The following is a 25,491-nucleotide window of genomic DNA, read 5'->3' as shown; positions in this document are numbered from 1 at the left end:
GTTTTCATTTGCACTTCTCTGTTGAATAATGATGTTGATCGTCTTTTTGTGTGCTTATGGGCTTTTGATAGCCTCTTTCATAAAATGTCTTTTGCTCAATAATTTATTTTTCCTTTTTTAATTGAAAATACTTTTCTATTTTTACTTGGGCAAATCAGGAACAGAAATAGTTACTCCTTTGCAGTCAGAATTTAATTTTTCTGTACATTGATTTATTCTTAGAGAGCTTTAAACCGTGATACATTTTGTGATCATCTTTATATACATTATATATTTTTGACTCTGGTTCTCATTTTTTCTATCTTAATTGAAGTACCCAAAATAATTTTTGAATATAAAGCTCTTGTTACATTGTCTGCTATCATAATATACAATCTTTTGGTATACACCTGTAAATTACATATCCCTATAGATTGGTTATTTATTAAATATCAATTCACATTTATACAATTAATATATTATTAATATTAGTATCAATAGTAATATATTCATATATATTAATTACTATTCAGTAATAATATTCACAACAGTGAACAAGGAGAGAATAAATGACTTATATGACATTGGACACCAAGACTAGTGTTAGATCTCCCCAACCACTCAGATTCATATTTTTCATTCAGCTGCATTTTGTGATCTTTATAGAGACTATTCCATATTTTTCTTTCAAGTTGCTCTTGATTTATTTTCTTAACACATCATAAGTGCTATTACAGAATAAAACCATTGTAAGCAATAAGAGAATAAACTTTGGTTGTTAGAACATCATGGTATGTATTTATACCCTGGACCTAGAGACCTATCTAATCTGTAAAATAATGTGTTCAGAACATTTACTGTTATGTATTATGAAAAATAAATTCCTGGGGATAAATAATTTGCTTTTAATATTAAAACACTTTATCTTTCTAATTAAAAAGGTTGATTCTAAAAACATAAAGCTAAGATTTGCTTAGCTTCTGGGTTTTTTATGTTGTTTTGTTGTTTTAATGAGGAGAAAAAGAGAAATTGCCTAATGTTGGCTTAAGCATATGGCCTTATCTTAGGAACAGTCATAAGGTTTTAATAGAAAGTATAGAACATTAAAAATAGGATTTTAGGTGCTACTTTCTTGGGCTTGGTTCGAGGACAGAACAATTACACAGTGGTTTTATGAGCACTCCTGATGTGTAATATTTATTTTTATTTGCTCTTCATTTATATTTAGTGTGTGTTGTAAAGCTGCATAAGGCTATCAAGTAACTTTAGAAGTTATAATGGGAGACAGCTCTTAATGAGGATTTTTTAAAAAGATTCACTTTGAAGTGTATTAAAGGCATATTCAGCTGAATAAAGCAGCCTCTATGCATCATGGATTTAATTCATACACATAAAACCTTTCCATGTGCTTGCAGAAATAACACAAAAATCAATAACCTGAAAGGAGCTGGAGGAATGAAAATACATGGTGGATGAGGCTCCTTTTGTATGAAACAGGAGAAGGAATATTTAAAGCTTAGTGTCAGATTAATGTGGTCTGTTTTACATTTTGCCTACTACATTATCAGCAAGTTGGATCTATTTCCAGAATTTTAATCAAAGCCACTGAAGGAGAAAAGTGGGGATTCAGAAAAATGAACCTGGTGGAGGACTAAGGGCCTTCCTTCAGCAGAACAGTATATCCTCAACAGTCTGTTATCTCTGTTGTACAAAGACCTCATCTTTGAATTTTGTTGGACAGCTATCTACATAGGCTGTGAAATTATGATAAATAATGATAACATCATGATACCAAGAAAGTTGCCCTAATTTTTGCCTTTAAAAATGTTGGAATACAAAACAACAGAGTAACTGGTTCTCGATATGTTCGGCATTTTAAGAATACATAGTGGTGGGAGCACCTGGGTGGCAAAGTGAGTTGGGCCTCTGCCTTCAGCAGGTCATGATCTCAGGGCCATGGGATCAAGCCCCGCATCAGGCTCTCTGCTCAGCTGGGGGCCTGCTTCCCCACCCCCCATCTCTCTGCCTACTTGTGATCTCTATCAAATAAATAAAAATTAAAAAAAAAATTTTTAAAAGCAATGCATAGTGGAAATCACTCTAGGTGTTCAAAAATAACATTGATCTCAGGCCTATTTGCACACAAAACATGAAAACAGGATGATCTTAAGTGCAGTAGTTGTTGCCACTGGGCTGAGGAGGTTGGTCTGGCTGACTATGACTATGCTCTCCCTTCCTCACAGCTCCATGGGTCCTTCCCAGAGCTCTGCAGGAGACACTGGAAGCATTAAGAGCTATGTGAGGATAAAGTAGGATCTTTCTTCAGTCAAGGCTAAATAGCAGGGGCAAACTCACATGCCCATAGGGACTGGGCAGGCTGAGTTTAACAGCACAAATGGAGTGACAGAAAAGCAAATAACAGACCTCAGACTTAAGAAGTACTTATGACTATGGAAAATCAGAGAGCGCACGCTGGGTTTAAGGGGCAACTATTACCCAATTCCACTCAATTGGAGGAAGGTCTACTGTTGCAGTTTGATCATTGTATTTTAGAACTCTAATCACCATGACTTTCCCTATAGACAAAATTAGGAATGAATTCATGAAACCCCAGGGGGGATTTGTTTTGGTTAAAAATGTTATTGCTTTATCCATTACTCATATGGGTAAAATAAGCCACAGTTTTCAGTGCAGTAAACCTACTGTCAAACTTGAGATCATAAAGTTAATGTTTTTCATCGATGTCACAGCCTCAGTTTCAATGTATTCCTTTGGGAAAACATTAATCGAAGGAGTACCTGCGATGAGTCCCGTAACTGGGAGTTAGAAAGAAGGATGATATGCACTATCCATCTTCACAGTCTAGCAGAGGCCCTGGTGGATACAATTTAAATGCAGTCAGAAAATAAAGGTTGTGTAATATAACATGTTTCATACAATGATACATTATTTTATACTTTCTAACACAATGATTTCAGTATTTCTCTTGACTTCTAACTATGTAACAATTTGAAACAACTGGAGTATTTTCTCTCAATATTAACCCTTGAACTTCTAATTTTTTATGCACTGTCTTTGTAAAATTATAATACTCCATTTATGCACAGTACTGGAGTGCTTACTTATTGAAAAGCATTTAGATTAGAAGGAGTTCGCATTAGGACTTTCATGGACAGTATTAGAAGCACTTTTTTTTAGGGTAGGATAAACAAAAAAATTTCAGGGGCTAAATTTACTCATTCATCGTATTTTTTTCTTCGGTCATTGCCTTTGCCTGACTCTGACATGAGTCACAACAAACATATCTTCCTTCTGGTCTTGACACCAGTTCTGATTAGGGTAAGGAGTAAATTGGCAGTCTTGGTTCCACCTGTGTGATATAGTGTGAAATAGTTAACATGGATGTTATCCTGCTAACCTTTGTGCTTGAATAACCTGGGCATCCCTCTTTTGAGGTAATCCAGGTTGTGGGGTTGGGTTTGCACCTCTGTGTCTTTAGCACTTTTGTTTCCTATAGTGCCTGGAACCCAACCCTGAATTCTAATCTATGAGGCCAAGGCCCTGATGTTTCATTCTTGATGCCATATTAGCCTTCCTGTACTACTAGCCACATGATTTTCATCCCTCTCTGAGCATTATTGGAAACTAATGTTGTCACTGATGCTCCTGTGAGTCCATCGCATCTTTTGGATTGGACCTTCTTGAGCAGTTATACCTGTGTGAACCAGGCTGACTTCTCCACTTGACCCTGAACAAAATACATTAATTGGTTTGTTACTTCTACAATAGAGTTGAGCATCCAGTAGTCTCAAATGTGGACATTTTCTCTACTCCTGTCCAGGTAATGGTGAGGTCCTAGTGTTTTGTGGTGGAGCCTGAGATTCAGCAATATTTGCCTAACCAGTCTGGAGTTTTTAAAGTTTTTTAGTATCAGAATTTGAATCCCAGAACTACTTAGTCAGGTGTCCCTTCCAGAACATCATATGGTCTCACTTCTGCAGGACTGTATTCTAGAAATGAGCAGTATTACAAGGTCAAAATCATGTGGCAAGGCATTTTTTCCTTTACTTATATCAAAATAGTCTCTAGCCATGGGATGTGTGCCTATAGAATTAATTTCAGATTTTTAAAAAATGACATCTATGAGTTCTGGTTTTAATTGCTCCCTTGGCAATAAAATGTTTCCATCGGGAAAATCTGAAGTCAATGCACAGTTGCTACAGGTTTCACCATTCTGGAGCTTGTCAATATTTTGCACACTGGTATCATTACTGTAGGACTCAGATTTCATTTTTCTTCTTTGTTTCTTTTCAAACAACTTTAGGTCTCATAAGAATATGGTCGTTAAAGATTTTGAAGCATGAGCAGTAAGACTGAGTTAGAATGTGAGCCATTCTCTGGCATGAAGGGGGAGTGAGGGGAGTGATTAACTAGAGGCATTTTCCTTGGATTTTATTCTTGGCTCCAGCACTGATTTTATTGGATTCCCTTCCTAAGCCACCATCCACTGTGTTATGAACATACATCAACTTGCTGTAGCTAGGCAGCTGTGAAATGCAGCATAGTATCTACTCTGCTAAGGAAAAAAGGATAAACATTTTCAAACCTCTTATTTTACATTCTTATGACTTTTGGACAAAAACATTCTACACTCCCTGGAAGTTATAGTTTCTCAGTTTCAGTTTCAGACTTGGGTGATCTCCTTCCTACACACACCATTATGTTCTACATTCTGTAGATTATTGAGTGTACTGCCAACTGGTCTTTAATATACATTCTTCAAATCTCAGTTTTGCTTGAATAATGTCATTTCTATCTTCAGCATATATCAATGACTGGAATAATAAAATATACTTGCCTTAAAGATAAGTTATATTTGAAAGGTGCTTGATGCTGTGCATATGATAGGAGTTGGTATCTTAAAAATGTAATATATTCATATTCACCTAAGTGAAAATTAGGAAATTCATTACTAATAAATTATTGCGAATAATTACTGATAAAACTAGGTTTATTAGTAAGGCTAGGATGGATTATGCTGCATAACAAATTAGCCCTGCAATCTAGTACAACATAGGTTGAGGATAAAAAGGGACTGATGTAATAATTACACAAAGGCTGTTAAGGCTCAGGCACCTCTCCAGGGGAGTTCCTATCTATGTGATGGCTCAGAAAGCAAGGCCATTTGCTTCTTGTAGGACTTACATTTCAACACATGACTTCCATGATTGCTTCTTAAAGTTTTATATTTATTTATTTATTTATTTATTTGTCAGAGAAGAGAGAAGAGAGAGAGAGTACAAGCAGGCACAGTCAGGGAGAGGACAGAGGGAGAAGGGGGCTCCCTGCCAAGCAAGGAGCCTGATATGGGACTTGATCCCAGGACCCTCAGATCATGATCTGAGCCCAAGGCAGACGCTTAACCAATTGAGCCACCCAGGTGTCCTTCATGGTTTCTTCTTAAAGGGAAGATAGGATCTTGAAGGCCACAGTTTGTAAGTGACCTACATTACTTCCACTTAAATTTCACTGCTCTGAACAGGGTTTCTGAACTTTAACTAATGGCATTTGGGGCTGAAGAGTTCTCTGTTGGGGGTGGACTGTCTTGGGCTTGGTAGGATGTGTAGCAGCATCCCAGGGCTCTACATACTAGATGGCTATACCATCTCCTGCAGCTGTGATAGCTAAAGATGTCTCTAGACATTACTAAATGTTTCCTGGTGGTTGGGGGAGGTGGGGAGAAAATTGCTCTTGGTTGAAAACCACTAAAATGGAACTAGTTATTTAGCTGTAACTGTAAGACTATTGGCAGGGGGGGAGGGAAAGTCTTCTAGTATTTAGAGGAAGGGGGAGAACCAGATATGGATATACACTAGTAGTCTGTAATACAGTTGCTCATGAAGATAGAGAAATTTCAATTTTTTACTATATACCTAGACATATATGAAAATGTTGATGTGTTTTAATTTTAACATAAAACAAACAATATTACATGTTCAAAGTAAATTTAACAATTCTTGAGAGCTAATTATGTTTCCTAAGCTGGGAGAAGAAGCATTTATAGTGAAAATATGTTGAAACAATTATTAAAGGAAGTGGAAATTATAAGTATTGTATTTGATGATGAGACTCTTAAAATAAACATAAGCTACAATGTAAATATGAGTGTTAGAACAAATTAATATGGCTGTGAAAACTTATGTAGCATCTGTGAGCAGATGTTTAATGTTGAAAATAATTTTTTATTAGACATTGAAATAATCATTTCTGGGATAGACTATGTATACCTGTTCACACATGTTGACTTGCTAATTTGCTGTACAAATGTGTTATTAAATTATATGTGTTAGTCATGGAATAAAGAGTATTAGTCATAGGGTAATTAGAATGTTTCCGGTCACAGGGATAGAAACCTGGTGGGACCATTTTCTCGGAGAGATAGAGATAGAAAGAGGGAGATAGAAATAGAAAAGTGAGAGCGAGAGATTTATCAGAAGGAGGTTTTGTTGTACATAGCAAAGGTTTTTTTGTTGTTCATTTTGCATTCTGGTGTGGCTGTGCTCCACATACGTTCTCATTCTGGGACCCGGGCTGACAGAGCAGCCCCTATCTCAGTCTTATGCAGGAAGAAAAAAATAATCATACAGCCTGGTGGTGGCTCTTTAAGGTTCTGTGTGCATGTATCATAAATTACTTCTGCTTGTATTCTATCAGTTAAAGCAAGCCACATGACCAGACCTCCCACAAGGAGATACTCGTGTGACATGACCACAGGGAAGACACAGAGTCTTTTTACAAAGAGGGAAAGAAATCATTGTGAACAATAGTAGAATCTACCATGGATGCTGAGATGGATCACTGAAGATGGGGGCAGACAGACCTGGGGGCACAACTCTGACCATCTCTGCTTCTTTCTGTTCTAGCTGCATTCTTTCCAACTACGGAAAGTAGGAGGAAGTCAACAGTGGTTCTAGACCTACATTCCCCTAATTAGCAACAAAAAGCAGATGGGCTTAGTTTTACACATCCCTAATGGGCCAATTTGTGAGACGGAGTTTTTACTTTATAGTAAGATGACTGATTATCTATACCCATGTGTCTATGTGGTTAAAGAAGACCCCTGAGACTCCAACTGTCTATAATCATATCTTGAGTGAAGAGTGTTTCCTTAAAGAAGGACAGGGGATGCTGTTGCCAGAAGCAGGTAAAGGTACTGGAAAGACCAGAAAATGTGTCCACTGTGTATAGAGATGATGTCACTGACAGGTAGGCCAGAGTATAAAGAGGCGATATAAAAAAATGAATTTTCCATCTTTATTCAAGCTTTTGCTCCCCTCATCTCATAGTTACACAAAATTTTTATCCTAATTGGGGGAAAAGATTGAAGAAGAGCTCAAACATCAGTTAGGGGGGATAATTTCCCAAATCCCCCTTATAAAGCTGCAAGTAGGGATCCAGAACAATAAAACCTTATTACTCCATTAAAATAATATTATCAGCTGACAAAGAATATAAACTTGCTTTACTCTTGTTCCCAATTATTGATTTTTTTCAGATACACTTCTGATGTCCTGAGATGTCTTAATGTAAAGAGTTGAAAAAAGGTCAGTGAACCAAGTTATATATTATAGCCCTTTCTAGACATGTTGGAGATAAAGAGGAGCTCAGATTATAGTCATTGACTTTGAAGTGTTAGCAGGTGAGAAATGGACAGGGAAGCATTCACATGTTGAGATAATAGCACAAAGTCCTCTCTGACAAACAACAAAAGGATAGAGACAATGAACCTTTCACAGTCAGGGATGTTTCAGTCATTGGCCAAGGTAGCATAGGAAAACGAGAACCCTGAGGTCACAGGGGCAAAGTGGGCAGTTGGGGTTAGTTTAGTATAGTACTCATTGTGGTACAGGCTCCATTCTCAGGGAACATGTCCATCTAGGAAGGCAGGCGGACTGTGGTGTCAGAAGGATTTGGCAGCAGGTTCCGGAAAGTCAACTTTTCATATCAGAGCATCACTTCTTAACCCAGAGAACATTTGATGATGTCTGGAGATAATTTTGGTTGTTACACCAAAATGGATGGTGATGCTACTGGTACCTAGTGGGTAAACACCACAGATACACATCTGACCATGCACTGGACAGCCCTTCACAATAAAGAATGATCCAGCCCAAAATATCAGCAGTGTTAAGTTTGGAAAACCTTGCATTAGGAAGTTCTGTGGATGTGGGACAGATCTGGACTAGGGTAAAATGTAAATAGAAGAAATGTATGTCAGAGTCATTGTAAAGAATGAACCATAAGAGACTCTTAATCTCACAAAACAAACTGAGGGTTGCTGGGGGAAGGGGGTAGGAGAGGGTGGTGGGGTTATGGACATTGGGGAAGGTATGTGCTATGGTGAGTGCTGTGAAGTGTGTAAACCTGACGATTCACAGACCTGTACCCCTGGGGCTAATAATACATTGTATGTTAATAAGAAAATAAAAAAATTAAATTAAAAAAAAAAAAAGAATGAACCCATGGGAGTATGCGCTTGATTGGGTAGACCCATAAAAAGCTTGTCCTGGATCTCCTCATCTTCATTTCTTGCATTATAGTTTGGGGCCATAATTGGCCATCCTTTCCTTGACAGAATCCTAACAAGTTTGTTAGAGTTGGAAAGAACCATAGAGGTAATCAAGATCCCAGATCAGGGAAACTCTGATGTCTTCAGTGGCCAAACTATGTCATTCGGGACAGGAGTAAAGTACGAGAAAGGCCCTATCAGCTGACAGGACCTAAAAGAAACTACATCCTAGTAGCAATGAGCATACCCCCCACCCAGATCTTGGTTTTTAATTCCATTCTCCAATAAAGGGAACCAGGGTACTTGGAGAAATGGATGATTCTAGAACTGGGGCAGGAATTATAAAACAGGAGTTATGAGCATCTTATAGTATCAGAAAGTAAGAAGATGCTAAAATAAAATCCCAAAAGCTATATTAAGGAGGATATGTCAAAGGAGAAAGAATTCACTTGAAAAAGCTTCAACTAGCAAACATGAGAACAATTTGAGCAATAAAATAAATAAAGTGGTATTGGATTATAATCCAAATTATAAAATAAATATGCACAAGTCCATATTGATATAAATAAGTGACTGAATACATTTGAAAGGTGGAGAAGAGGCAAATCTCCCATGCAGAAGAATTCCAAATAATTCATGTAGATATTCCACTTTGAGGACCAAGGGCATAACTACCCACTCCTTAAGTGTGGACTGCACACAGCTGCTTCCCTCTAGTGTATTCAGCATAGAAAGGAGGAAAAAGTAACTACAGTGGAAAAGCCTAACAAACACTACATCAGCCAGGTGATCAGGTCAATATCCACAGTCATAAATCAGGTCAAGAACATGTACCCTTGATGTGAGGAAATGGCACTTTATTCTGTGATCTTCCTCCCTGAAGTCCGTAACCCGAGTCTATTTATGAGAAGAATATCAGACAGATTCCAGTGGATAAGCAGTCTGCAAAATACCTGACCAGTACTGCTCAAAACTGTCAAGTCATCAAGAACAAAAAAAATGTCTAAGAAACTGTCATAGTCCACAAGAGCCTAAGGAGATATGATGACTAAATGTAACGCAATACATGGGTGGATCCTGGAACAGAAAAAGGACATTAGGTAACAAGTAAGGAAATACAAATAAACTAAGGATTTTAGTTCATAATGGACTGTCAATATTGGTTCATTACTTGTACAAATTACCATGACTAATATAAAATGGTAATAACAAGGGAAGCTGGATGCAGAGGATATATGAAAACTCTGTACTATCTGGTCAATTTATCTGCAAACCTAAAGTTATTCAAAAATTGAAGTCTATTGGGGTGCCTGGGTGGCTCAGTCAGATAAGTGTCTGCCTTTGGCTCAGGTCATGATCCCAGGATTCTGGGATGGAGCCCCATTTTGGGCTCCCTGCTCAGTGGGGAGTCTGTTCCTCCTTCTTCTCTGCCCCATCTCCACTCATGCTCTCTCTCTCACTCACTCTCTCTCTCTCAAATAAACAAAATCTTTAAAAAAATTAAGTCTATTTATTTTTAAAAGGTTAAAGAGAGGGAGTGGGGCTATGACATACTAGGAAGTGAAGGTCCTGCCTATATTGCATTTTGTAGGCTTGTTCATTTTTATTGTTCATCTTTAGATATATGTGACTAGACAAACTCTGGAACTTATTACATAAGGAAAATAAAAATAAGGCAACCAAATTCTAAACACAGATAAGTTATCAGAAGAGCAATTTTAACATTTGCCAAATGTTTTTAAGAAACAAAGGAATAACATTGTTCTTTATCCTGTCCTGAAGTTCACAGCAACTAAAATTGGTGAATAACATAGACTTGTGGGTCCTCTTTTTTTTTTTTTTAACATTGGTAATGGAGTTAGAATAAATGAAAGATCTGGGGATTTATAAAAATCTGAAATTGTTTTAATGATACAGTATGAAATATTTAAGTAGGAATCAAAATCAGGCTAATTCCTAACTTAGCTGAGCTGTAATTTTCATGACTACAGACATGACAGAATCTAATGAACAAATTAGAAAAATATTGCTATGGTTGAATACTTTGATGTTATTAATGCACTTTAGATGAATTGATATTCTTGTAAATGAGCAATGAGCATAGCATATGAACATAAAATAGATCCTTTAGAAGTGTTATTAATCTTTTAACATGGGAACACTCTATATTCATCATCAATTTGAAAATTGACTATTTTTATTTTGAAAAATGGGTTATAATTTTACAAACTTTCAAAAGCCAATTGCTGATTTTAAAAAGTCATAGGAAATGTAGTTTTCTCTCATCATCAAATCAGACCCTTGGAATTTGACAAACTGATCCTAGTTCCCATTTTCTTTCTCATATGTTAAAAATTGGTAATATTTTTGAGAACTTGCTCTGGATTTCTGATTTAATCCATGATATAATTCTTGGAGGAGTAATTACTGTTTTATTGCTTCTTACTGCTTTAAAGATGTGGACACTGAAGATGACATAGCTACTAAGAGGTAAAACTGGTATTTATCATGGACTTACTCTCTACGTTACTGGCACACGTTAGTTTATAAAATAAAAACTGATCATGTCTTATCTGTTTATTTATTTATTTTTTTTAAAGATTTTATTTATTTATTTGACACAGAGAGAGATCAGAAGTAGGCAGAGAGGCAGGCAGAGAGAGAGGAAGAAGCAGGCTCCCTGCTGAGCAGAGAGCCCAATGCGGGGCTCCATCCCAGGACGCTGGGATCATGACCCGAGCCGAAGGCAGAGGCTTTAACCCACTGAGCCACCCAGGTGCCCCATGTCTTATCTGTTTAAAAGCCTGCATTGGCTTCTCATTCCTAGTTGGAGCAAAACCCAGGGAAGTCTTCCTCTATGAACTGTGTACCACCCATCATCATCATCCATAAGTAATAAGATGGCCTTATTATATGTTCTCACACAACAGATATCCCTATATAGTAAATATCTTGTTATTTTTACTTAAAGCAATTATCACAAATCAATTATATATTTGTTTGATTATCTGTTCAATAGTTTTTATCCTATAGTTTGTAAGCAACCTCAGAATAGAGACCATACAATTCATTAGTGCCTCCCTAGTATCTAGACAAGTCTCTGGGATATGGTAGAGTCTGAAGGATATTTAATGAAGGAATGAATGGTGAGGGAAATTTATTTTAAAAGAACAGCCTGGGGGGCTCAGTTGGTTAAGCGTCTGCCTTCAGCTCAGGTCATGATCCCAGGATCCTGGGATTGAGACCCACATTGGGCTCCCTGCTCAGCGGGCAGTCTGCTTCTTCCTCTCTCTCTCCTCCTGCCCCTGCTTGTGCTCTCTCTCTCTCTCATGAGATCTTCCTCTCAAGTAAAAAAGTTAAAAAAAAATCTTTAAAAAAAAAAGAACAGCATAACTTTTAAATAGAGTGCCTTAGACTCTTGTTCCCATGTGGCGGAGTATCTTATAGTAAGACTCTTTTTTATTCTTCAGAATTAAATGTTCTTTGATAAAGCACTAGATAGAATTGCTCTGGACTAAAGTCTATTTTTCATTCAACGATATAAAAATGGGGCATAAATATATTTGTTTATTATACATATCATGTATTTATCTTTCTCTTCTGGCATTACTACACCAAGAAATATCTACTAGTTCTAATCTGTAGACTTATTATTTTTTTTAGTTGTTTACTTTTTTATTATGGGAATTTTATATACACAGATATACATTTGAAAATGTTCATAAAAATTCCCATAATAAAAAAAAATTCTTCTAAAAATAACTTTTATTATGGGGGATTTTAAATAAATAAAAAAATAAACACATAAATACATAAATAATTTAATATACGCAGACACACATATACACAGACACATATATACATATGTGTATGTATTATACATTATATATGCAGTATACACAGTATGTATTATATACAATGTACATTATATTCATGTATATTATGGGGACTTTGAAATATACATATGCACTGAAAATCTATACATATATATTTAAAAATGACACGTATATTTATATGTATATATCTACACGTATATTTATCTATGTATCTACATACTAACACACAGAGAGTAAATTAAACTCTATATGCTAATTATTGAGCCTTTGCACTTACTAATAATATGGTCTTTCTTGTTTTATCAGTCCCTCATCCATTATCATTTCTAGATTGTTTGGAAGCAATTTCCAGACATATCTTCTCATTGTAAATATTTCAGTATGTATTTCTAGAAGAAAAGGGCTCTTAACTAAGATGCAATCATGCTATTATCACAAAAATGTATTTCATTAACATCATCAAATATATTGCCAAAGTTCACATTTTCTCAGTTCCCCTATAGGACTTGAAAATTATTTTCCAGTTTATTTTAATTGGGTTCTAAATAAGATCCATATGGTGCAATTGGTTAGTATCACTCTTAAACTATAGGATTCCTTTCTATCTCTTTTATTACGTAGAGTAAAGCAAATCATCATATTAGAGAAAAATAGTTCAGCCAATAATATTTAACCCAAAGTTAATTCTGTGTATGTATTGGCCCTGAAGAATTGTTGGTCCTGTTAAGTAACTATTATTCCTAGTTGTTACTTGTGGCATCTTAATTATTTAGAAATCAGATAAAATGATACTTGTCAAAATCCATATGGCCTGGCATCAGGCACTCCTAGCAAGGATGGAGGGATCAGAATTTTGTGAAGAAAAGAAAAGGTTCTCTTCCAATAAGTTGAGTTAAGTCTTTTCAACCAGCTTATTGTTTTGGCTGTTTGATGGCTGATAGGAAGGACTGAAGAAAAACGTGGATTACCCAAACAGAGAATCATGACTGTCTCTTAGAGTGTCAGAATTTTAATGTTTTCTCTACTACAGGAATAACTTCCAGCCCAAGAAGCCCACTGAAGGGTAAGATATAATCATTCTGAACCATTTCTCCTCTGAGAACGACATGAAGAGTTTATTGATTGAGAGAAGGCAGAGTAAAACAAATATTTTCAAGAATATTTTCAAAAGATTTCACATTATGGTGATTTGGGATATTGTGCATTTGCTTTGTCTGGATAGCGGACATCTCCCATTTTTCAAAATCTGTGTATGGCTTGGTTTGTGCTAACCAATTCCCTTGTCACACCCATCCATTTGTTGTGTACAGGACTCTTTATATTCAAATTTTCCCAAGGTTTGCCTTTACTCATTCTGATTCCCCAATGCACTGCCCTTAATAAACTTAGAATCTGCTACTGACCTATTAAGAGTAGCTTTTCCAGTAGCAAGCAGTAAAAGGATGAGGCCATTATTTCCAAGATAGCTACTTAAGGTTACAGCTGTGGCTTTGAAACTAAGGGGTGTTTCCTATATAAATATTAGATACTGAGCAAGGAGCAGTGAATTCTAGTCAATTGTTCTTATACTTCTTAATATTCCATTATTTTCTTAGTCAGTGGTTCTCAAATGTGGCTGCAAATTATAACTGTTTGTTAAACTTACAACAAGATGAAGCTCTGATACTTGAGTGTCATGCACCAAAGAGTCTGATTTAATTGTTCTGGATTGGGCCTAGACATCTATCTCTGTTTCCAATACAGAGCCAGATTTGAGCATGTTTGTTCTAGATCTTGTATACAATGGCAGACCATGCAGATGATGGCCTTGTTCACAGAAAACTTACATTCTAGTGAAAAAGGAGAACAACCCTAAACAGATGGATAAGATGAATTCATATAGTGCAAAGTTCAACAGAGGTGATAGAAATAGAAGAAAAGAGGGGTAGCTACTCTAGAAAAAGTGGTCAGGGAGGCCTTCCTGGAGGAGGTGAGAATTGAACAGAAACTCGAATGAGTTTATTATGCTCGAGAGAAGAAGAGCAGAGAAGCAAGATATTTCTTTAAAGATGGATCATAATATGCCAGATTCATCCATCTTCTTAAGACCTTTACCGTTCTTAGAAAGTTAAGTCCCAGGACTGGAAATTTCAATAACTTAATTTTATTGGATGCTTACCTAATGGCAAGCACTGGGGATACAAAGATAAGTAAACCACAAGAAACTGAATCCAGTGCTACACAAATTAACATATTTGATGTAAGATGGAACATGTTAACCTAGAGAGAGGTAAGATAGGAAGGAGATCTTGATCCATCAGTGGGTTTCAGGCTCCCTTTAGCATTCTCCAGGGACTACTCATTCAGTTTGTTTTCTGTGCAGCACTACTTTCCACCTTGATTCTGACTTTTGTCTTTCACACTTAGAAAGGTAGTTTTAAATGAAAGATAGATTGACGTATGTTAGGCAATTCTATCCATCTTTGGGTAAAAGTGATCAACTGAGTAGTTTACTATTAGAGTATTTATTTGTCTTTAATTGTGAACTCTGCTAGGTACTATAGTGATTCTAAATGAATAAGATATGGTTCGTTCCTTGGATGATTTTAAGGGAAAGTAGGTAAAACAGAAAAGAACATGATCAATCACAGTGCAAAATTATAAGTGCTCTAATAAGGTATGCAAACAGTGTGTGGATGAATAGAGGAGGACGTGAAGAACTTAAAATGTTGTGGATAAAGCTTGTTGTTGAGATTTAGGGTACCTCAGGGAGCTGATGCTGGTTCCATCCATGCTGACTCTACAAGATGGTGCGACTAAGATGGCATGGCTTTTGATGAACCTCATTATGAAGGTGATACATTAGGTCAATGGCTTATTAACAACATTTTTGAGCATGCTTGTTTTTAATAACAAATGTATTCATTCTGATTTTCTTTCTAGACAGTCTTTTTGCTGAACTTTTCTTTCACTTCAGCAGCAATTCTGGGTGATTTTTAATGGTTTGTTAACACCTCAAGATAACATTCTGTTGTTGGCTTTTTTTTTAAATTTTTATTTATTTATTTATTTTTTAAAGATTTTATTTATTTATTTGACAGAGAGAGATCACAAGTAGGCAGAGAGGCAGGCAGAGAGAGAAAGGAGGAAGCAGGCTCCCTGCTGAGCAGAGAGCCCGATGCGGGACTCGATCCCAGGACCCTGAGATCATGACCTGAGCCGAAGGCAGCGGCTTAACCCACTGAGCCACCCAGGCGCCCCTGTTGTTGGCTTTTATGGAAACCGTCCATGGGACTCAGAGAAATAAACACAGATGAAAACACGAGCTGGATAATAATAGTAATTTCACAACACCTTTTCCCTCTGGGAGTTTAAAGCATCTTGTAAAATACAAGCAAAGTTACTGAGAATTCCCAGGGGGAAGGTGACAAAAATCATAGCCTCCATTCAGAGAGGGAGTTTTCCCTGAGAATCTCTGTGGAAAAGAAAAGTGAGGTGATATGATCACTTTATAGTGACCCTAAAAAATACCCTTGAAGAAAGAGTCTTCTTGAGATACACCAAATCAACACAGTGACTATTGGTTATGGACACATTCATTACTTATTATAACAGTTGCAAACCTTTAATAGATATTTGCTATCATATGTATCATTCAGCATTTAGTTAAGTGATAAAGCTCCAGATTGGATATTAATTGTACATTCCCAGAGGTTTACCCATCTTACTAGGAGTAATTCTGTATTTAATATTTTTTTTAGATTTTATTTTTTATAAACATATAATATATTTTTATCCCCAGGGGTACAGGCCTGTGAATCGCCAGGTTTACACACTTCACAGCACTCACCATAGCACATACCCTCCCCAATGTCCATAACCCGACCCCCCGTATTTAATATATTTTTAAGACTTATTTATTTGAGAGACAGAGAGAGAGACAGAGAGAGAGACAGTGAGGTATGGGGAGAAGGGACGGAGGGAGAGAGAGAGAGAGTCTCAAGCAGACTCCTGATGCCAGGCTCGGTCTCATGACCCTGAGATCACAACCTGAGCCAAAAGCAAGTCAGACGCTTAACTGATTATGCAACCCAGATGCTCCTGTATTTCATATTTGATTCTATTCTTCTATCAATCGATTTTACTGTATCAAGCTTACTATAAGTTTGATATGGGAGGGAGCCTTTTCCTAATACTCAGCTTGGTATTAAGAATGTCAAATAAAGGGGTGCCTGGGTGGCTCAGCGGGTTAAGCCGCTGCCTTCAGCTCAGGTCATGATCTCAGGGTTCTGGGATCGAGCCCTGCATCGGGCTCTCTGCTCAGCAGAGAACCTGCTTCCTCGTCTCTCTCTCTGCCTGCCTCTCTGCCTGCTTGTGATCTCTGTCTCTGTCAAATAAATAAATAAAAAAATCTTTAAAAAAAAAAAGAATGTCAAATAAAGAAAAAACCTTAAAAAAAAAAGAATGTGGTTCTTTTTTCCACCTTTATTGAAGTATAATGACCCACAGGAATTGTATATTTATATTTAAGGTATACAACTTGATATTTTGGCATATGTATACATTATGAAATATCACCACAGTCAAACTAATTAACATATCCATCACCTCATATAGTTCGCATTTTCTTTTGTTCTTTAACTGTCTTTTGGTGTTTCTTTGAGGGTAAACGCTTCAGATTTCTATTCTTAGCAAATTTCAAGTATATAATAGTATTGTTAATTATAGTCACTGTGTTGTACAGTAGATCTCCAGAACGTATTCATCTCGCATAATTGAAACTTTGTGCCCTTTGATAAACATCTGCCATTTCTCCCTACTCCTTGCCCCTGACAATCATCATTCTACTCTCTGCTTTTATGAGTTCAACTGTTTTAGATCCTGCATATAAGTGAGAGCACATAGTTTTTGTCTTTCAGGATCTGGCTTCTTTCATTTAACGTAATGTTCTTCAGGTTCATACATGTGGTAAATGGCAGGATTTCCTTCTTCTTTATCACTGAATAATGACATGTTTTTTAAAGATTTATCTGTGGACACTTACATTGTTTCTATATTGTGACTATTGTGATTAATGCTGCAATGTATATGGGAGTACGGATATCTTTTTGAAACCCAGATTTTATTTCTTTTGGATAGGTACCCAGAAGTAAAATTGCTGGATCATATGGTAGTTCTGCTTTTAATTTTCGGAGGAGCTTCCATACTGTTCCTCATAGTGGCCACACCAGTTCAAATTCCTATGAGCAGTGCACAAGTGTTCCTTTTTCCCCCATATCCTCCCCAATACTTGTTAGCTTTTGTCTTTTTGATAATAGCCATTCTAATAGGTATGGGGTGATATTGTGGTTTTGACTTGCATTTCCCTGACAATTACTGATATTGAGTATCTTTCCATGTATTTTGGCCATTTGTACTCTTTTCAGAAATGTCTGTTCAGGTTACTTGCCCACTTTTTAATTAGGGTATTTGCATTTTTTTAAATCAAGTTGTCTGACTTATGTATTTTGTATATTAACCCCTTATCAGATATATGGCTGCAAATATTTTCTCCCATTCCATATGTCACCTTTTCATTTTGTTGGTTGTTTCCTTTGCTGTGAAGCAGTTTTTTAGTTTGGTGTAATTCCACTTGTTTATTTTTGCTTTTGTTATCTGTGCTTTTGGTATCATAACCATAATATGGTTGCCAAGATCAATCTCAAGAAGTTTTCTCCTGTTTTCTTCTAGTAATTATATAATTTACTGTCTTACATTTAATTCTTTAATTCATTTTCAGTTGATCTTTGTATATAATGTGTGATAAATGTTCAGTTTAATACTTCTGCATGTAGATATCCAGTTTTCCAAACACCATTTCTTGAAAAGACTATCCCTTCCCTATTGTGTGTTCCTGGAACCCTTGTTGACCATAAATGTGTGGATTTATTTCTGGGATTTCTGTTGTGTTCTATTATTTATGTATTTGCTTTTATGCTAGTTCCATACTGTTTTGATTCCTGTCATATGTTTTAGAATCAGGAAGTATGATGCTTCCAGCTTTGTTCTCACTCAAGATTACTTTGGATATTTGTTTGGTAAAGAATGCCATCAGGATTTTGATAAGAGTTGCCCTGAATCTGTAGATAATTTTGTACAGTATGGACATCTTAACAAATTAAATCTTCTAATAAATTTGCATGTTTATGCATATCTTTTTAAATGTCCTTCATCAACATTTTATAATTTCAAGTGGACAAATCTTTTACATCTTTGGTTAAGTTTACTCCTAAGTATTTTTCATTATTTTTGTTTCTATTGCAAATGAACCTATTTTCTTAACTTCCTTTTTGGGTTGTTCATCATTGATGTGTAGAAATGTCACTGACTTTTGTGTTTATTTCCTACAGGATTGCTGAATTCATTCATTAGTCCTAACAGTTTGTTGTTTTTGTTGTTTAATATTTAGAGTTTTCTATATTTAAGATCATGTCAACTATAAACATGTAATTTTACTTCTTTTCTTGACATAGATAACTTTTATTTCTTTTTCTTGTCTAATTGCTCTGGCTAGAACTTCCAGAATTATGTTGAATAGAAATGATGAGAGTGGGCATCCTTATCTTGTACCAAGCATTAGAGAAAAAGCTTTCAGTTCCCCCTGATTATGATACTCGCTGTGGGCTTTTGATATGTGGCTTTTATTGTGTTGAGTGAAGTTCCATCTATATCTATTTTGTTGAGAGATTTTATCATGAATAGAATGTTAAATGTGGTCAAATGATTTTTTGCATCTACTGGGATGATCATGTAGTTTTTATTTTTCACTTTATTAATGGGTTGTAGCACATTGATTGATTTGCATATTTTGAACCATTCTTGTACTCTAGGGATATATCCCACTTCGTCATGGTGTATTACCATTTTAATGCAGTGTTGAATTTGGTTTGATAATATTTTATCAAAAACTTTTGCATTTATTTTCATTAGGGATATTGGCCTTTAGTTTTCTTGTGGTTTCTTTGGCTTTGGTATCAGGGTGATGCTGGCTTCATAAAATAGATTTAGAGGTGTTCCCTTTTCTTCTCTTTTTTGAAAGCATTTAAGAAGGATTGGTATTCTTTGGCACAATTCACTGGTGAAGATATCTGATCCACGGTTTTTCTTTGTTGATAGGTTTTTGATTACTGATTCAGTCTCCTTATTTGTTATTGGTCTGTTCATGCTTTCTATTTTTTCTTACTTCTGTCTTTGTAGGTTGTATGTTTCCAGGAATGTATTCACTTCTGCTAGCTTATTTTGTTGGCATGTAATTATTTGTAGTTGTCTCTTATGATCCTTTTTATTTTTGAGGCATCTGTTGTAATGTGTCCTCTTTCATTTGTGGTCTCATTTATTTAAGTCTTCTCTCTTTTTCTTAGTGTAGCTAAAGGTTTGCTAATTTCATCTTTTCAAAAACCCAATTCTTAGTTTTTTTTTTCTCATTTGATTTTTTAATGCTCTAACATTCATTATTTGTTTTCTTTGGATAATTTTGGATTTCTTTGGGTAATTAGCTTGTTCCTCTTTTTCTAGTTGCTCAACATGTAAAGTTAGGTTTTTGAAATCTTCTTTTTATTTTTTTATTTTATTTTATTTTTTTTAAAGATTTTATTTATTTATTTGACAGAGAGATCACAAGTAGACAGAGAGGCAGGCAGAGAGAGAGAGGGAAGCAGGCTCCCTGCTGAGCACGGAGCCTGATGCGGGACTCGATCCCAGGACCCTGAGATCATGACCTGAGCCGAAGGCAGCAGGCTTAACCCACTGAGCCACCCAGGCGCCCCTTTCTTCTTTTTAAATGTAGGTTGTTAGTGTAAGCTTCCATCATAGGACTGCTTTTGTTTCATCTTACAAGTTTTTTTTTGTTTCTTTTTTATTTTGTTTTAGAGAGAGAGAGAGAATGGAGTGGAAGGCACAGGGGGAGAGGAAGAGAGAGAACCTTAAGAAGGCTCCATGCCCAGCATGGAGCTTGATGCTGGGCTCCATCTCATGACTCGGAGATCATGTATGACCTGAGCTGAAATCAAGAGTCAGATGCTCAACTAACTGAGCCACCCAGGCAACCCTGTCCTTGTACTCTGTTAAACTTTTGTTCCTCGTTCTTTAAATATCCTTGTGTTCTTTCCTCCATTTATGAGATTCTTTTCCCTTCCATTGTGCCTTGGATTTAATCTTCTGCATCTCCCTGAAATTTGCTCTTTCATAGTTTTCTCTCTTTCTTTGGCAGTGGTAATCTCCCTCTTTTGTTTGGATTCCTTTATAAAACTACAGTCTCCTCCATTTTAGTTCACTAGCTCCATACTCTACCCCAGCCTCACTGTGACCTGCAAGGGATAGGTACCAATGCTGTCATTTCTCAGTAGTATCTCCTGTCCATCTCTAATGCCATTTTTGTTCCTAATCTCTGTTGTTAATCACTACCTTGCAAAGTCCTCAACTTCTACTTCTCTTTTCCCGTTCTTTGGTTCCCTACTCTGTAAGATGGGGATAATAGAAGTGCCTATTTTATGGGACTGTGATGAGGATTAAATGAATTTATGGAAAATTCTTTAAAGAGTGCCTGGCATATAGTCATTCTCTATATGTGCTGCTGCTGCTGCTGCTGCTGCTGATTGCTACTACTTAGAAGTTTCAATATCTCCCAGTGTCAACAGTGATAAAACTCTAGCTCTTCATCTTGGTATTCATAACCTCAACAAATGCCTCTTTCCTTCCCAGCCTCATCTTCTAACTCGCCACTCCACATACCCCGACTCTTGCATTTTGAGTCTGCCATCATTTCCTAAATGTATTGTGTTGTTTGCATCTTTATGCTTTTGCATATTGTTACTTAATCTTTTTTTTTTAAAGACTTTATTTATTTATTTGAGAGAGAGAGAGAGTGCATAAGTGGTAGAGGGGCAGAGGGAGAAGCAGACTCACTTCTGAGCAGGGATCAAGATGAGGGTCTCAATCCCAGAACCTTGGGATCATGACCTGAGCCGAAGGCAGACACTTAGCCAGCAGCTCTGTTTCTTATTCTTGGAATGAATTTTACCATCCCTTATCTAGCTCTTTCTAGTTGATCCATTAAGACCTGTGTTAGTTACCTGTTGCTGCATAACAGATTAACCCCTCAATCAATGACATAAAATGATAACAAACATCTGTCTCACACATACTTCAAGAATTTGGGATCGGCTTAGCTGAGTGATTCTAACTTGGGGTCTCTCACGCAATTATAGCCAAGATGTACTCAGTTGGAAGGCTTGGAGCTGGATGTTCCACTTTGAGGACTGCTTGCTCACATGGTTAACAAACTAGTGTTAACCAGTTGTTAACTGGTGTTGGCTTTTGGTGGGAGGCCTTATTTACTGAGCTTGTAGACTCCTCCTTAGTCCTGAGTGAGTATTCTCACAACACGGAAGTTGACTTCCTCCAGAGGAAGTGATTCAAGAGAGAGAAAGGCAGAAATTGAAATACCTTTTATGACATAGTCTTGAACTCCGCACAATGTCCCTTTCTCAGTAGTCTGTTGGTCACCAAGGCCAGCCATCAGTGTGGGAGGGAACTATGCAAAAGCTAGAATGCCAGGGATCCAGATACTTGGGGCTATCAACTTTTTGTGACCTTCTCCCTTATCCTCCAAGCATATTAATTTATATTTATCTTTTTGATGCCTCCATGAAAGCCCTTACAGCATTCTGCTGTTTATTTGTTTTTTATACCTGCCTTCCTTCCTCATGAAATTATAAATATTGTAAAAGGCAGAGGTCATGCAGTTTCATGTCTGATTCCTTGGGGCCTGTGACAATTTTTACCCATAAAGTGGGAATGCAAAAGATTCAGTTTGCATGGAATTGAATCATTACATAGCCCTGTTTAGCATTCAAAACCTATCTTCTAGGACAATAGTTTCCTGAAATGGAGAACATTATGTAGTTGGTATTGTTTTCTTGAGAACTAAATCATATTATGTACTCACAATTTCTCTTTCTTATTTTTTAGCAAGAAAATTTTCTATCTTGTTTAGATTATTACTTGAGCCCAAGTCTATAATTTTCTCTTCCTGTGAAAAACAGTGAATCTCTGTCTCGTACTTTATATTGTCTACCTTTATTTTCTACAGCTCAAGAGTGAGATCAGATGGGTGGAGTCCTTCCCACCAAAAAAAAAAAAAAAAAAAAAAAAAAGCTATTTTGTCCAGTGCTTTGCAAAAGCTCAACATTAGTTTTTTACTTGATATATTATAGTTACTGCTTCCTTTATTTTAAAGTAAATTAAAAGTAAAGTGATGCAAGCAATGGAGATTTTGTGACCATCTGTTTCCTAGAAATGTTTCATCAAGGAATAAAACAAAGGAATATTGGGTTTCTCTCTAGCCTTCAAATGCTGACACTAATGGTTTATGTAAAAGTAGGTTTCAGATTTAATTCTAGTGATCAGTATTGAAAGCATGCTATCAAGCTTTTACCTTTCACCATAAAGAACTGAACTCGAGGAATTCAGTTTCAGAAGAGGACAACATAATAAAAACTTTAACTTAAATAAGCAACTGATATTTGCAAAGGAAGAAACAAGACTGTGACCATCCATTCAGTTGCTTAATAAATATTTATCAAGAATATAATATGCACTCATGTGGGCTTGCTGGAGATTTCCTGACTTTGAATATTACTTGGGTCTATTTTAATTGATAAAGTTTTACAATGTCAAAGAGAAAAACAATACTCACCCTGAAGAATTTTCATTGTGTATTTCTGTTTTCATTTCCTTTCTTTCACTATATTCTACACTTATTTTGGAGGATAGGTTTCAATCTTTCCTCTTCTAGAAGGGCCTTGCAGTCTAACATTCTGTGGGAGATGCTACAGGTTGATTACCTTCTTCCATTGCCTTTCAGTACTATAAAGGTCTCAGAGGGTAATATTTGGATACCCAGTTTCCCTTGCAGTTAGAAATGGCCAGTGAAAGTGAGGACTGATGAGATATGGGAGACCCACTAGGAGAACCTGTTTGCCTTCTCTTCCCCCTCTTTCTTCCTACCTGGAATTAGCAAATGATAATAGTAGGCTAGGAAGCCACTTTGTGACCCTGAGAACAATACCCACACACTAAAGATAGCAGAGCTGACATTTAGAAAGAGCCTGGTTCCTTGATAATATTTACATAAGTACACCAGCCCTGGACCATCTCCTTCTGGACTTTTTCTGAGATAAAAATAAATTATTTGCACAACTACATACTGTATTTTTTGCTATCCACAGTCTAATACATTTAGTGGATAAGCTCTTCAACCCATCCTTTCCAAATGTGCTGAACTAAAGGTTCAAATTTCTTTATATTAGGATGTTGGAATAAGCATAGTGGGTTCTGTAGGCTTAGGTAAGCTGTCTCTCCCTCCCTCTCTTTCTGATGCCCTGTCTTTACTCCCTTCCCTCCCTCTCTTCCTTCCTACTTCAAATTTTACCATTAGTACTAAGATTAGGACTTAATGCAATAAATTTATCTGAATTTCTTCCCTTGAGTATGTGTTATATATTTTAAAAGATGTCTATAAGTGCGTATGATAATATTTTCATAAAGCCTTATGTAATCCTCAAAAATGTATGCTTATTATCTGTATGGGTTGATGTTTGATTTTATGTTATATTGAAAAAAATGAATATCCAAGACCTTAGTTAAAAGTCTCACAGAAGAAATATGAATAAATATATGAACACATATATTTTCAAAATACTTTGTGTGCATAGCAATTGCATTGTCTGTTGTTTTCTCTAGAGATGACAGTTTAATATTTGTCCAAATAACAGTGAATATCTTGGTGATACAGAGTAGACATTTCAGGAACCATGGCTCCAGGTCCAAGTTTTATTTGAGTGAGAACTTGAGTGAACTTGGGAGATTTCAGCTTCTGATTTAAAGTAGAAATAGAAATATACGACTTAGTTTCTTCAGTAGGTTGTTTTGAGAATGAATGGAAACGATTGGAATAATACAATGCATTACATAAATGCAAACTATAATACTACTAACTATTAAAAATTCTAAAGGATTCAAGTTTCAAATCAAGGGTATCTCGTATATATGAAGGTAGAATTTAGTGTTTCTCCTATACCTTCCTTTTTGGGGGGGTCATATCAATGAAGATATTAAAGAGTGAAGAAAAAACTTATTTGTTTTCTTAATTCCATTTCCAACTCCATTTTTGGAGTGATTTTCCTATTAAAATCAATCTGTATAATGTTGTGTGAGGTAGTTGAAGCATGGTGAAAACATTAGCATACTTCTTTCCAGGCTGTGATTAGGCCACTAAGAAAACCCACTTCTTGTGAATTCCCTAGCTTCCAGGAAGGTTGCCAGCAGAGAAAAATGTTCTCGGGGAGGAATGTTTTCTCACAAAATGAATGCATTGAATGTATTCACCTCTTAGGAAATAGAGAAGCAAGAATATCAGTCAAAAGCAATGGAACCAGCCATAATCATGTGAAGAAGCCAAAACACCAAGAGAAAAACGTTCTTGCTAATTTTCCACTGTCTCAATGATTTATTCTAACAAGAGATGTCAGGGAGAAGAGCAAGCTTGGAGGTGACACTTCCCCCAGCTCCAGTTTCACTATAAAAGACAAATAAACTCAAGAAGGATGTCTTACTTGTTGACACAAAATGAATGCCACTGCTTCTTTGGGAATAGGGAAAGCCAGTGTGTGACCTGACTCAAAACCTTCTTAAGTTTGGAGAATAGGATTTTCTTTTTAGAATGTGTATTCCAAACCCTCCGGACTTCTGCCTAAAAAAATCTGCTTTTACATAAGTTTTGACTGGCCTGAAATGACCCTTTCCTAAGATATGAATAATTTTATACTGGGTTGCTTCTGGATAAAGTAAATTTTTTTGGCATTGGTCATGTGTATTTTTGTGTTAAATATATATGGACTTCTTAGAGTGTGTCATGCTAGGATATCTAGCTGGGCTTTATAGGAGAATATATTTAACTAGGTCATCCCCATAGATATTTCCCATAATCAATCTATCCCATTTAGTAGTAAAATATCAAATCATATCTTACGTCTTGGGTTACATTTTTAAAGCATAATCTGTCTCAAAATAGTAATATTCATAAATACT

The sequence above is a fragment of the Lutra lutra genome, chromosome 1 (genome assembly GCF_902655055.1).
Source record: "Lutra lutra chromosome 1, mLutLut1.2, whole genome shotgun sequence".
NCBI classification, from domain to species: domain Eukaryota; kingdom Metazoa; phylum Chordata; class Mammalia; order Carnivora; family Mustelidae; genus Lutra; species Lutra lutra.
The sequence above is the reverse complement of the archived record's forward strand: the minus strand, read 5'-3'. Positions refer to the sequence as shown.